Here is a 12,561-nt window from a genome sequence, read left to right as displayed (position 1 = left end):
CACATAGCCCTAAGAACAAGAGGAATACACACATGTCCCCACCAGCTCGCTCGCTCTGCGTGTGTGCGCCGACTGCTAGCGGTGTGTTACGTGCAGATCCGCTAATGACAGCACATCAGTCAGTGTGTAAAGAGTGATAGTGTTGCCTAATCACTTGTACGGAGTGTGTGAGATTGTAATGAGGTCATCGAAGAAATGCAGTGTTGCTAAAACGCCTCGTAGTCTTTCCCTCTCTCGCTCAATTCCTCTAATTGTTTGGTAGACTAATGATTCTAATAATGAGTCATTATTGAATTATATGAGGGAGGTTTTCCACGGCAAACAAAACCCTCTTTACCGTAAAACTGAGATCACAAGCTCTCTGTCTAATCACTGCAACAGTAACTATGTACGTGTGTGTGTGCAGGTATATGTGGTTTGTGACACAAATGTGTGTAATGACATGGGTATTACTACGTAAATGAGGACACTTCCTGTGTCCTCGTAAACCAAATGGCTTAATAACAGTAAACATGTTTTCTTTTTTCCTATAAAAAAATTGCCAAAAGTTGTGTGCGATGGTTAGGTTTAGGGGTAGGGTAGGAATATACGGTTTGTACAGTATAAAAAACATTACACCTATAGAAAGTCCCTGTAAACCACACTGATAAAAATGATTTTGTGGTGTAGTAAATACTACAGAAAAAAACTAATGTAATTTCTACATGAAAAAGTTAGTTCAGACAAGAATTTAAAAAAGTAAGTACATTCTATATTAGTTCAAGCTTGTGGAAATTAAAGGGTATATATAAATTAGTTATACAATTAAGTAAACATTTTCTGATACTGGTGTTCCCATCTGGGTTTTAAATAATTAAGGAGGTTGATTTTTCGAGCTGTATTTACACTGTTTTATCATTTCTTTAGTTGTTAGGTTTTGTAACTTGACATTTTTTGACATTTGGAGTTCATTTTCTACTCAAAATGACACATTCAAACTCAAAAACTATCCATCAAATGTTACCATCACTGTATTGTGTACCAAGTATTGAGGTCTCTCAGATTTCTTCTATTATGTAGATATGGTATCTACACAATATCTACTGTATTGTGTTATTTACTTAGATATTTCTACATAAAGCATACACTTTAAAAGTGTGTTTTAATTCAATGTTATATTTTTTGAGTAAAATCTATTCAAAGGAAACTTCAGCTAAGTAGAAATTACTCAACCTTTTACTGGCCAAGTTAAAATTACATATTTTCTTTGATAATTTTACTTAACTTAGTTAAGTAGAGTGTACTTAATTCTATATGTGAAACTTACTTTTTTTTAAATATGCATGCAAAAACGTATAAGTAAATCTTACTTTTTTCAATGCTGGGTTAAAAACAACCCAAGTTGGGTTGAAAATGGACAAACCCAGCAATTGGGTTGTTTTAACCCAGTGTTTGGGTTGTTTTAAGCAAACATTTAACCCAACCGCTGGGTTAAAACAACCCATGTACTGGGTTAAAACAACCCAATTGCTGGGTTTGTCCATTTTCAACCCAACTTTGTTTGTTTTTAACCCAGCGTTTTTTAGAGTGCATATTTAAGTGCGTGTGTGTGTGTGTACAGTCACACTTAACATACGAACAAAAAAAGAGGTCAAACCAAGTAGCTTTTGCAAAAAATTGTAGCTCAAAACTCAATTTGCTTTATCATTTCTGCAATGACTGTTAATCCACAGGTGTGGCAGTTTTTTATTTTTTTATTTTTTATTTACCCCCTCTCAAGTCCACATACTTACCTCTTAGGGTACGGTTCGCACTATTAACTGGCATGCCTGTTACTAGGATATTGGCTGTTTATTAGTAATTATAACGCACATATTAATGCCTTATTCTGCATGACCATATCCTATATATGGTATTGTTTAATGGCAGGAGTGCTGGGTTGCACGGCTCTCCTGTCTTTGATTAATACAGCCTGTTAGTAATTGGAGACTTTCCAGCAAAGCACTTCAGTCATCGTAGTGTATTACATGCAACAATTAATATAAAATCCAATAAACCTGCACTGCCACAGGAGTCCTGCTACACTAAAAGAGCTATAAATACCTCTAACTTTTAAGGCTAAATTAAATGGCTCAGCTGTGTGTGTGTGCAGTTTATTGTCCCAAGAGCAAAATAATCTGCTCACACAAAAGAGTGAAAAACTTCCAGATAAATTACAGTTTGACATAAACATTAATCATAACAGCTTTCCTGAGACATTTAGGTCAACTTAAGTCACACTTATTACCTGTTTGGCGCATCACAAGCTTCTTTAAAGACTAAGAAGTCTAAACAGCCATTTATCAATATCTACACAATAAACTAAGACTAATGGTTTTGTAATCTACATTTAAATTCACTCTCTGTGTTATTAATTTCACCTAAAGACAACATGTTACAACTTGTCAAGCAGTCAAATGATTATTATTGAACATCTAACGTTACAATTAACTTAAATGTAGTGTTTTCTAAAGAAAAATGAATCCATTTCAGCTTCGTAGTTGTTTGTTTTTACATTTAATTTACATTTTTTGGTCCCACTTTATATTAGGTGGCCTTAACTACTATGTACTTACATCAAAAAATAAGTACAATGTATTCATATTGTATTGCAAAACACTTTTGCTGATATTGATGTGGGATACGGGTAAAGTTAGGGACAGGTGTGGTGGTATGGGTAAGTTTAAGGGTAGGGTTAGGTGTAAGGGAAGTGTCAACAGAGTAATTATAAATGTATCTACAGAAATTAATTACAAATGTAAATACATGCAGTTCAATGTAAAAACATGTGTGTACACAATAAGTGCATTTTATCAAATAATTAATTTAAATGTTAGTACAAAATAGTTAAGGCCACCTAATATACAAGATCATCCTTTCCCGCAAATGACAGTGCAGATGATAGTATAATATTATAAAATATGATACTGTGTAAATGTCACATAATAAAAATATTCTTCTCACAAGTAATACTTAACTTTATTTTTATTTCGTTTTGAAAATTTTAAGATGATCTAACCACATTTCCTTTTAAATGGGTTACAGTCACGCATTTTGGTTTTCCACAGGCCTTTTGGATGAGAAGTGCATGGAGTGCTATGGTCAGATCTAAAGTCCAAAAATATCATTAAAACACCATAATGTATCATAGAAAGTTAAGATCATTGGACTACATTTTACAAGGAAATACTATCAAAATGTTGCATATTTAGTGCGTTATTATTGAAATAGTATTATCTACATTTAAATTCACTCTCAGTGTTATTAATTTTTACCTAAAGACAACACGTTACAACTTAAACCTTAACATTAAAATTAACTTAAAATGTTTGTTTCATTTGTGTATTTAATTTACATTGTACAATAAATATAATATTTTAATGGAGGTTTATAAAGTTCACCCTGAGAATTATTCAATTGAGTAAAAAGTGTTTTTAATCATATGTGTTTTTAATATATTTAGATACAGATAAATACATTGATGGACCAGAGAAAACAGGCCAAATAACATTTAAAATTCAGCCTCAAAATGACAAAATCCACTGTCCCAGATTTGTTTGTTGACCCATGTTTTGAGTGCAACGCTGTGATCACATTTTCGTTTTTATGTGCAAATGAACGTGCTTTGAAGCATCTCTGTAGCCGCGGCAGCTTAAATGAAAGCTGCGATTGCTGGTTTCATCTCAGGCGCTCTGATTTTACAGCCACAAAGGAAGTCGAGCTGAGGTGAGCGTTACATGTGCTACACCAATTACCGCTAATTTACAGCAAAGCGTCTTGATTTCTCAGTTCTTCCTTAGTGAACCTGTTGTGGTGGAATCTGTTGTTATGGCAAATCTCATTATGTGTCTTCAGACGACACAGAGCCCTGATCTCACGGGCTCACGGAGCCTACAGGTCATTCAGTATATCATGTCCAGTAACCAGATCCATTGAGAGAATGAGGAACAAATTAAAAAAAGAAAGGGGGGAAAAAACTCTTGTGGGAAAGCGAGCGACTCAACCCAGCATTCCAGTGGCTGTTCACATGAAACTGATAAGTGTGCTGAAAGTCGTGTCCCCTCCTCTTCATCCTCTTCCACTGTGCGAGTGTGTGCGAATGTGTGTCAGCGTCTCAAATCTGCCCCTGAGTCCCCATGTTTTGGGACTTGGGATTTTGTCGACCAGAGGCAAACACGATCAAAGCATTGAGCGAGCCGTTTGAAGACTAATTTGAGATCACTTTATGCCATGGCAGACATGCCAGTTTGTTTTAGAAGTGGTTAAAATGTGCAAATGAAATCAATGCCAGTGCATCCTTTTTAATCAACCTGTTAAAAGCGAAAATGCTACTGAGGATCTCACCGCACTTCCTTTTAATACGTTACGAATATGCATTGGGTTTTCGACAGGCCTTTTGGCCTGCACATCCCACAATGTCAAGCAATGACACATTTTTCATCACATCTCAAATGATGCACTGTGCACAACATCATTTTTTACATGTTGTACAATACAATATTTTCATCCTGTGGAAATGACACAATATAAACATATTCGGTCACGCTTTAGTTTAGTGTCCAATTCTCACTATTAACTACAACTTTTGCCTCAATAAACTGCTTTTTAATAGTTAGGTTGTTCAGTTTAGGTATTGGGTAGCATTAAGGGATGTAAAATATGGTCATGCAGAATAAGGCATTAATATGTGCTTTATAAGTACTAATAAACAGCCAATCTCCAAATATGCATGCTAATAAGCAACTAGTTAATAGTGAGAATTGGACCTTAAACTAAATTGTTCCCAAATATTCATCTCACAAAATACTTAAAGAATTAGTTCACTTCAAAATGTACATTTCCTGATATTGTACTCACCTCCATCTTATCCAAGATGTTCATGTCTTTCTTTCTTCAGTCGAAAATAAATTACGTTTTTTGAGGAAAACATTCCAGGATTTTTCTCCACATCATTGACTTCCATTGCAACCAAAATGTTGACTGTCCGAATCAATGCCGTTTCAAAGGGCTTCGAAGGGCTTCAGAGGCTCTGCACAATCCCAGACGAGGAATAGGGTCTTATCTAGCGAAACCATTGATCATAAAAAAAAATATATATATATATATACTTTTTAACCTTAATTGCTCATTCAAGGATTGCGTAATCACGTTGGAAAGGTCACGCCCCAAGCGAACATGCGAAGACTAATACAAACACCCCCTTTACCAAAAAACACTCCGGGCCCTATTTTAACGATCTGAAACGCAAGTGTCAAAGCGCGAAGCGCAAGTAACTTTGTGGGCGGGTCTCGGCGCTGTTGCTATTTTCCCGGCGGGATAAATGGCTCTTGCGCCCGGCGCAAATCTAAAATGGGTTGGTCTGAAGTAGCTTCATTATTCATAGGTGTGGTTTGGGCGTAACGTGAATAAACCAATCAGAGCGTCATCCAACATTCCCTGTAAAAGCAGGTGCGCAAGTTCCATTATGGATTGCTATTATTATGGCGTATTTACCAGGCGCACGCCAGGAGCAGTTCACAGCCGAGGAGACTGATGTGCTTGTAATAGCAGTGAAAGACAGAGAAGTTGTGTTGTATGGGGATGGGAGAAACCCACCCAAAATAGCGTCGGTTAAACAGGCGTGGGAGGAAATAGCCACAATTGTTTCATCAGCTGGCATCCCCAGGACGTCGCACCAGTGCCGCAAGCGCTACAATGACATCAGAAGACGGGGAAAGTCCAAGCTTGCCAGCATCAATCGGGCACGCCGTGTAACGGGAGGTGGATCTGCCTCTACTCAGGACCTGACGCCAGCAGAGGACATCGCTGCGTCCACCCTCACCGATTTTTTTTCCTGGTTCTTGACGGACAAACCAATTTGTTAGATGTCCTTATATACATATATGTCTTGCCAGAAGTTGCCACTATTGGGCAAACAGGTCTCCTTAACTATTAGACTACAATTAGCCTGAATAATTTGTAAGCTAGATTTATGCCTATTTTTTCACATCTTCGTGGCACACCACAATGATTTCCGTCATCTCATGTGTTAATATTTTTTAGTGTAACAATTTATGATTTGCAAAAATAACTGTTGCATCTGTGTAGATTACATGAGCAAAGTGTATGCGCGTTGTGCACGCTATACATTATGGTCAAGCATGCACCCTTAAAATAGCACAATGAACAACGCGCAACGCGCCATTGACTTTAGACTAGGTTTTTTCTGGTCAGTGGCGCAATTGTTTAATGGAACAGCAAAATAGCACCAGGGATTGTTTGTGCCGGAACACGCCTCCTTTTTTGCGCTGAACCGCCCAGGTAGCGCAAGTTCATTCACTAGTTTAGCGACGTGCTTCTGTGGAGGGAAAAGCGCGCTTTGCGCGGGTGCAAAATAGGAATGACACATGCGTCGGTGTACAAAGTCAATTGCGCTGGGTGCAAGATAGGGCCCTCCATCTTCAACTTCAAAATCGTCCGACATTGTTTTATTACCTTTTTTTTGCTTAAGGACGTTTGTATGAGTCTTCGCATGTGCGCTTTGTAAACACGGGTACTTCTGTTTACGTCTAGAGTGACCTTTCCGACGTAATTGCGTCATCCGTGGTGTGTCGCAGAGCAGCGCAAGATGAGCGATTTAGGTTACAAAGTATATTCATTCCAAAAAAAAAAATGAAAATGACAGATGGTTTCGCTAGATAAGACCCTATTCCTTGTCTGGGATCGCGCAGAGCCTCTGAAGCCTTTCGAAGCCCTTTGAAACTGCATTGATTCGGATCTTTAACATTTTGGTTGCCATTGAAGTCTATAATGTGGAGAAAAATCCTGGAATGTTTTCCTCAAAAAAAAAAATTCGACTGAGGAAAGAAAGACATGAAGATCTTGGGGCTGGGTAAAATATCAGGACATTTTCATTTTGAAGTGAACTAATCCTTTAATATTATTTCTCCTTTTTTTTCTTAATATCTCACTGCATTTCATTTTAAATGAGTAACGGACATACATTTTGGTTTTCGACAGGCCTCTGTTATAAGAATTTCTACTTAAAAATGTTGCATTTAATTCAGTGGGTTATATACTGCTTCTTTTTTATATATTTGCAAAGTTTTCTAGCAATATAAATTGTTTCAAAACCATGTAGAAATCTGGTTGTTCGACAGGACAGTTGCCTCCATCTGATTTGCTGGCTTGATCATGAGCAGATCCTCGCACTGTGATGCAAATTTAAAACCCACTTGACCATCAAGTAGAGCTGTGACAAATGATACTAGTCTACCGTGACAAGCCGAGGCATATCGTCCTCTCGAAAAGACTGTGTTCATAACAGAGGTGGAGCGTTTCCATACATGATACCTCACAGTATGTCTCCCGTGTCAACTGTTATTCCAATTCGGATGAACAGGTTTGGTTATGAGCCGCGCGTCCGTGTCTCGGCCCGTCTTCTCCTGCTTCTGACACCCTGTGTTCCTCAGACTCACCTGCTGTGACAGCCAGCGCCCCCTCAGCCATCTGTCACGCTACACCTCTGCATGTGCACGCTCTCCTCCTGTCAGTCAGCCATGATAATCTCCACCTGGACCCGTGCGACCTGACATCTGTCTGTCTGCATCCAAATTACTTGGACAAACTACAGGACCGGCCCGAGCCACGGGCCCTGATTCTATCAGCCGATCTGCTGACCTGACCCAGCGCCGAGCACCGTAGGAGGTCGAGTCCTGCTGGTGTAGTGAGGACTTAATCATCCTATAGCTGGGTTAGCACAGAGGAACTAGCCACAGAACCGCCATTAAAAGGCTTATGTACGTCACTTACATACGGGTTGATGTTTGACTTTTTTTCCCATGTTAAAATACTTTTCTCCTATCCCACATTAATATTCAGAGTGAACTATAAGATATTAAAGAAGTGCTTCCCCGCTGGAAAATTTGCTTTCAATAAAGCATGGCTTGCCTATGAAGTAGAAAAGCAGGAACAAAGGAAATCAGTAATACCTGACTAGAGAAAACAGAAATAAAGGGCCTTATCATACACCCGGCGCAATGCGATGGCAAGCGCAACACAAGTGTTTTTGGCTAGTTTCAGCCTGGCGCAGTTTTCATTTTCATGTCCAGCATCATTTAAATAGCAAATGCACTCATCTGTTCGCCCATGGGTATGCTGGTCTGAAAACGAGGTGTGTCATTGTTGGCACATTGTTGGCGTGTTGCTATTTTGAGGCAATTGAAAATGACTGCGCCAATGACCAACAAAAACCTGGTCTAAAGTCAATGGCGCAGTATCTTTTGTGTTATTTAAAGGATGTGTTAGTAATAATCATCTATAGAGGGGTGCACAACGTGCATACATTCTGCTTATTACACACACAGGGACGCGCAGCAGCACACCTTTTTTTTAAATATGAAAAGATTCCTCTCTGGAGAAGCGTTCCATCTTTCGCAAATTATGCCATGTAAATAGCGAAAACTCTGATTGGTTTATTGCAAGTTACGCCCCAATGACTAATTACAAGACTAGGTACAACTCTTTTGGACCATGCGCCTGGTTTTCCGTTGATTAGCAAAAGTAGATTCGGCCCTAAGTGTGCCTGCGCTTCAGACCATGCCCTCAGATTGTTAAAATAGGGTCCAAAGGATATTGTCTTTCCTTTTGCCAAAAACTTCAACGCCCATAATGCATTGCGCATGTTGCCATCCAAGGCCACTCCCACCAGTTTACTATAGATACGCTTAAAGGTCCCGTTTTTCGTGTTTTTTTTAAGCTTTGATTGTGTTTACAGTGTGCAATATAACATGTGTTTATGTTTCATGTGTAAAAAAACACAGTATTTTTCACACAATTTACTTATCTGTATACTGCTGTTTTCACTGTCCTCAAAACGGCCTGAGAATTTCCTCGTTCTATGAAGTCCCTCCTTCAGAAATACGTAACGAGTTCTGATTGTGCCAGCTGTTCCCGTGTTGTGATTCGACAGCAGCTTAGGGCACGCAGAGCGCACGTGCACCGGAAAAGTCACGCCTCTTACCATAACGGGGAGATGAACGCGCTCAAACTACAGCCCCTGAAGGCCAAACAAAGGTGATTTGACTCCGGGATGAAAATAACAGCGTCTGAACGACATGGCGACAAACGCAACCGAACCGAACCGAACGCAACACTTCCTCTTCTCCACGAGGGAGCAACAAGACCACGCCCCCTTTTTCGCGTATTCTTGTGGGCGGAGGTTAGTCAACAAACTGTTCTACTGACGTAATTAAAGCAGGATGTACAGGGATGTAGTCCAAACCGGCCGTTCGCTGTAGGCTTTGAAAGGGAACATCTGTTAAATAAAATATCTCGCTTGGCATTGAACTTTGAGCTTTATAATTTTACAGGTATTATTTATGCTCTAAAAGCAACATTACACACTAACTAAAGTTTGAAAAATGGGATCACGAAGAACAGGACCTTTAACAGAGTCAAATACCGCCTTGCTTTAGTAGGAAATACTTCTTAGCAAACTTTTCCGTTTCCAGTGAAGGATCCAGCACATTGTAGGCAGTACCTAAAGGCTGCAAAGAATCATAAACATGGAGGGAATACTGCAACAGAAATCTGAAAAACCTCTGTGTTTATTGACAACATTTTAAACCGGATGACCATGAACATAGTGTTTTAAACGGATTGGAAAAACTGAAAGAAACTGGCGTTCCATCAGTTCTGCCCAAACTCCCAAAGCAGAACGCTGTAACGTACATAGATATATAGAGATAGATGCCTCATTATTAGCTGTTGGTTATACGCAAGCCAAACCACCGGTCCGTGAACACTGGAGAGAAACTTGACTGTGTTTCTATAACAGTAGTTAGACGCATGTATGAATATCTCTATCTGCCATATGCATCAGCAGATGATTTTGCTAAACTAACAAGACGGAGTCAGCTAGCACGACTTTAAAAAGTTACCATGGTATATAAACCTGTAATATTGAGTTAATACATATAAAAACACATTATCACTTGTGAAAGGTTATCCCATTTCTTTGGGAATTTAAATCTCTGCGGTTTCACAACCAGAAGCTATGCAATGTAGCATCATTGATTCTTACTGTGAATGACAACACACTGACCGTTCCAAGATGGTGGGCGCACTGACGTGTCTGGAGTATTCGACTGTGGCATATACGTGTATACATACTATGGACATGTTACAGGTACACTTATAAAGCTGTTGCCATAGTGTTGTTTAAAGTGTAGACAAAGTGTGATACAATTTATACATAATACATAATACATAACCTCTGTTGATCAGACTGTTTGTGGGCAGAGATACAAAAGAGTGGGAGTATAATCTTTAGTTTTCACGAAAGCCTTGGATCTGTCAAAAACACGTCTGGCAGACTTTTGCTAAACGTGAATTGCTTGGTCCAGGTAACACAGAGAATGAGTAAACTTTGTTTATTTACATATACAACCGACATTGTCACAATAAAAAGTGGGTTAAAAATCGGCAGTTATACTTTAAGAATTACAAAAGATCATTCTGTCATGCAATTGATAGTGGTGGGAATTACATTCCCTTGTGGGTTTTTTTTTTTAATAGTCATCACATATTTCATATTCACATATTTCAGTGTACTGACTTTACAATAAAACTTTTTTATAGAACCCCAGAAATGTGAAAATGTTTTTTTCTGCTTTTCAATGTTGTCTGTTTAGATTATATTGATACTTTCAATGCATCACAACAATATGAATTATTGCATGCTTAAAAATATGATAATTTAAATAATTAGCTTAAAAAATAAAGCATTTCAGTATTTCATGTGTAAAAACCCTGTAAATTATTTTAAAAAATATTACACGTGGTGGAAATGTGGGACAGTAATATATATATATATATATATATATTTTTTTTATTTATTTTTTTTTATGTACAGCACTTTTTACACAGTAAATACTTTATTCATACTATTTATTTAAATTAATATATTTCAAGCATGCAATAATCCATATTTTTATGATGTTTTGAATGTATCAATTTAATCTAAACAGACAGCATTTTGAAAGTAGTAAAAATAAATGATGTCGACCTGGTAAAACGTTTCTAAGACCATTTTCATAAAGAAAGATTTCTTGGGACATAGAAGTACTGAAGTTGCAGAATCTCTTTAACTGTCTCCTTTTAGCTTTCAGAATCAATTTGTAATTATTTCAGACAATTATAAGAGGAAGTCATCTCTCCCTGTGAATAAGTGCAGTATTTCAACAGCTCGTTTCGGTCTGATGGTCTCACGATGATGTACCTGTGACCTTTATGACGGCGCGGAGCCTCTCCTCGTAAGCGGCGCGGCTGGGTTTCCCACGTCGGCCCGTAGGAGGAGGCCGGGGAGCCGTAATGACTTTTTAATCCCAAAGTGACCAGGTTGCACATTGCATATAGTGTTCAGGTGAAAGTTCCACCTACTTCTCCATTATTCTGGGACGAGTCGCCCTGTAACCTGAATCAGCGGAAAAATAACCATCCGAGCTTGTCTACTGTATAGGCGTTACACCGCAACAATGGCGGGCTTTCTCTTGGCTCAGGCCACTGGCTGGCCTTTGATGCCGCACTGCAATAGTCCAGTGCCACAGGCGATCCCCCCCCTCCCCTGTGTTTCTCAGGGTTTCAATGCTGCCTCTGTCTGCCCTGTTTGTTTTCAACTAATTGCCTGGAGCTCTAATAAGTTGGTGATGATGTACGGGCAGCGCCGATGACCCCTGCCAAAAGAAATATTATGTCGCCCTAAACTTGCGGAGGGGCAGGTCTTTATCAGTTTAAACATTTCTGAGCCCCTCTGGTTTCAAATGTGTGGGTCAGTATGTGCTAAAGACGGGTCATGGGAGCCCTGTAATTACAATATTATGCAAGGCATTTAGGGCCAGAGTGGAGGAACTTAAGATCTGAGCAGACCTGTGAGAGCGGTGAGCTCAGACGAGCCGTCGCTCTGACATCCACACTGTCGCCATGTTTGCTCCTGGAACGGGAGCTGCCCGTCGATTTTGTCTCTGTTTTCTTTTTTTTCTTTTTTGGCCCTGCTGAATGGGTGAATTGAACCCTCTCCGAGTTATCAAACAGTCTGGATTATGGAGTCATTGAAGGCTAATTGTTTGTGTTCTCCAGCCATTTTCAGAGTCACTGTGGTTTCGGTAACCGTGACTCATGGACAAATATCCTCTATGGAAACATCTATTCGCAGTGGTGGTTCTCAACTGATCCAAATAAAATACATCTATCTAAAAATAAACGTTCCAAATTGGAGTTTTCGCAGCAATGCAATAGAAGATTCCCCAAAGAACCTTTCTGAGAAGTTCTGTCTCAAAACGATGTAAAGTAAATGAATCTGATGAAACTTGAAGCATTTTATCGAGTTGATGTGACCGTTGACACTGTTTGCATGGATCGCCGATCATTACCGTATGAATAGCTTGCGCTATCCGTACACTGTAAAAATGTATGTGATTTTAACGGTAAAAGACTGTAAAAATGTTACGGTGAAAAACAGTTAACTGGTTAACAGAAAGTTTCTGTACTATACGTGAATATCTG

Source organism: Gobio gobio (genome assembly GCF_949357685.1).
Source record: "Gobio gobio genome assembly, chromosome: 15".
In the NCBI taxonomy this organism is placed as follows: domain Eukaryota; kingdom Metazoa; phylum Chordata; class Actinopteri; order Cypriniformes; family Gobionidae; genus Gobio; species Gobio gobio.
Note: the sequence above shows the minus strand (reverse complement) of the source record.